The following is a 3,403-nucleotide window of genomic DNA, read 5'->3' on the forward strand; positions in this document are numbered from 1 at the left end:
TCAGTAATAATATGAGCGATTCCATCCTTCAGTGAGTAGTTATCCTCGATGGAGTAAATGAACCAGATCTCCGACGTCACCAACTCATGATAAGTGGGTGATAACTCTCGCGTTTTATTTTTGTTTTTAAGCTTCCCAGTGAATGGCTGAACGGGGAAGATTTTTGAAGTTATCACTTCTATAGGCACTTTTGTTAGTTATATAACAATTGTAAACAGGGGCGCAGTTAGGAATTAAGGCTGGGGGGGGGGTGCAACTAATACCGGGGTGTGTGGGGGCATGGGATACCCACCAGGATAGAGAGGTTTGTAGGTGCGAGATTAATATATTGTGGGATTTTAAGTTAAATGTTTCAAAATGGTGAGTTTTACGGCTTTCGGACGGATATTTTATTGATCCATACACTATTATATTAGTAATATCAATCAAATTAAGTAAAATGGATTAAACTCAAAAATTTCTCTGAGCTCTGGGGGGAGTTTTATCCCCCAAACCCCCCACCCCCCCTCGCTGCGCCACTGAATGGAGTCGGCGCCAATGTTAGAACTCTTGACTTTCAAATCTCATTGCATGTGTTTCCGTGGTGTAGTGGTTATCACATCCGCCTAACACGCGGAAGGTCCCAGGTTCGATCCCTGGCGGAAACAGTTTTTTTCACATTACTTTTCAATTTTTCTTCCAGGAAATTTAATATATTAACAAATCTCTCCGGTACCAGAAATTATTTGCATTTAGAGTGTATTAGGGCGTGACATTTTCCACTCCCATTTATTCCACACTCCACCAATCCTCTTACATTTGACCGCAGTTGGCAAGTATAACAAGGATAGAAATAAAAATAAAACTTGCAAATTTAACTGATGAATTTTTTATTTTAATATCAAGGATACTTACAATTGTTAGTTCTCTACACAGCGAAATAATATGCCTATAAAACTGTCAATATTTTGCACACATTTGGTCATTCCTTTTACTGCGCACTCATAACCTGGCATATTGTTTTTCTCTCATTTAATAGAATCCTATGTCTATTTCTCTATAATTAGCTTGTACTTGAAGTCTGGAAAAGTTTGGGAATTCCGTGCAGGAGGCATTACATATACCTTGAGGTTTCTGGACGATTTTAATCTCACACATCATGGTTCTCAATGAAAGCAATCCCCAGTGTTTGGTGATCTAATCCACCATCGTCGTCCTGTGGATTTTCCCAGTCAAATCAACTCATTCCTTATTCCTCTTCTTCCATTCCCGCCGGACGCATCGGTTATTCCCCTCCCTGCTACCGAGAAAAAACTCACCGGCGTCGAAGGTCATGTTTTGGAATGGGACGGAGTTGGTAAACGGACAGGGAGACAGACGACTTGCTAGTCGGCACGGCTGGAGTCATTGATATGCAGGCCAGACTACATTATCGCTCGCATCACTTTCCTCTTATTTCACGGTGACGGATGCGTCTACTCATGTCCCGGAGCGAGAATTCTTAAGAATGGGAGGTATTTCCTTAGATTCTCAATGCCCAGCTCTCTCTGACTTATCCTCGACCTTGAAAGAAAAGCGAAGCCAGTTCGTTCCTCTTTTCTCACCGAGGAGTCCAGGTGATAAAATCAGGCCTGGCGTTGGCATGAGGTCTAGCTTGACCTGTGGTAGTCTAGCTTGAAAATGATGTAGAACGCGTCGAAACCGGTCGCAATACATTAAACATTGTGTGGAAAGTACGAAGTGATTTTATTTTATCATGTGTAACTTTCACAAAGTTAATTAACCAACCATCAACTTCGTTGACCTGAGGCTTGCAATGGGTGTTGAAGCGAGGAAGGAATTACGTTTTCAAATTTTTAGTGCCATAATGTGGCTCTAAAGGCCACATTACACGGGGCACGTGATTGCGCAAGTTAAAACTGCATTAATTTCTCATTATAACGTGCATTTGCGCGAATGCACGATCAAAATTAGAACGGGCGATGTTGCCATCTCACGTCCACGCATTCTCGTATGTATTCTAGCAATTCACCGCCATTCAAGACGCAATCTCGAGTGCGCATTCGTATACATGCCAAAATGGCTGTGTAAACGGCTCTTACGCATAAGGTAATCCTATAGGAAGCTTACTGCGGATATTAAAACAGAGAAATTTCCAGTTCGCCTCCAGATGCGTTTCCGCTTATCGCGCATTTAAATTGGTTTACAAAAGTCGTCACTTATGTCGCGGACGAGCAGAACAAACCGAATTTCGAGGATAAATAAGCTATAATTAGGATCGAAATTTATGATGCTATGATCCACCAAGCTCATGACTTCTCAGTTCTACCCCTCACAATTTTAAATACGGTGAATTAATTTTGTGGATTAAGACAATGTTATTTTTCATTATTAATATGAAAAACATTCACAAAGTTAAACCTGATATTATTACTTATGTTTCTAAGTCTCCCATTAACCCCATGGCCTCGGTGAAAGGTTGATGTAGATAAACTGTATGTAAACTTCCCTCGTATACCTAGCATTCGAGGGTCTGACGTTATCAGAGTTTGTAATTTCGTCGTCCCTTTCCTCAAGTACCCATGATCACTTTTTCCTTCCGGCCGAAATCAATTATTCTTGAAATCTTGTGATTCCTCTAAAACATTTTGGGTATCTATCTCAATATTCCTCCGGAGAAAGACGGTGGTCTATTGTTACTGAATCATTCCTGCTTGTTGTTCTTTCACTTACTTTCCGCATCAACTAGGTGATCTTTTTTCCCCGTAAAGTGAGCTGTGCATATATTGGATATTCTAAATAAGTTCAAAAGATTTAGGCTTCAATTGGTGGAGGTTAGACATATTAAAATAAATAAAAATCGTAGCACTATTCTATAAAATATTTATTACCACAAGAATGAGTCTTGTACCAGATGATGGCTCTGTGAGCCGAAACGAGTTGTACGCAGTAAAAGTATTTTGTGGAAAAGTGCTACGATATTTTATTCATTTAAATCGAATACTCTTGTTATTATTGGCCATATTAAATGCTCCGTGGGGCGATTAGAATTATTTGTGCATGGACGTTCAGAGAACGAAGCGGAATATAAGAGTACTTAGTGAAAATTTAGATTTGCCTTTGGAGTTGTGACAGTCTCTGGGGAAAATCGGAAGTCTAGTGGGAAGAGGGCCAAAGAGTTTGGGATTATAAAAGGATTTCTTCATTCGTTTTTGCATTAATTTCGATGCTGCGAGACGCTCATCGATATTTGTTCATAGATTAAAATGTGATAATTATTTTAAAATTCCTTAGTTTAAAAAAGTTTTACTCAATACAGAAGATGCAAATGTATACTCACCGATATTTATTCATTGATTTAAATGTGCTAATTATTTTTAAAGATCTTAATTTTTAAAGTCAATTTTACTTAAAACAGTAGATG

At 39.2% G+C, this 3,403-nt stretch overlaps 1 non-coding gene across 1 annotated transcript; it reads left to right on the plus strand.

Annotated features, from left to right (window-relative positions):
* The first annotated feature begins 574 nt into the window (after positions 1 to 574).
* Trnav-aac lies at positions 575 to 647 on the plus strand. Its single transcript has one exon. It is a non-coding gene; the product is annotated as a tRNA-Val (tRNA).
* The last annotated feature ends 2,756 nt before the right edge of the window (positions 648 to 3,403 follow it).

Source organism: Ischnura elegans, chromosome 2, assembly GCF_921293095.1.
Source record: "Ischnura elegans chromosome 2, ioIscEleg1.1, whole genome shotgun sequence".
In the NCBI taxonomy this organism is placed as follows: domain Eukaryota; kingdom Metazoa; phylum Arthropoda; class Insecta; order Odonata; family Coenagrionidae; genus Ischnura; species Ischnura elegans.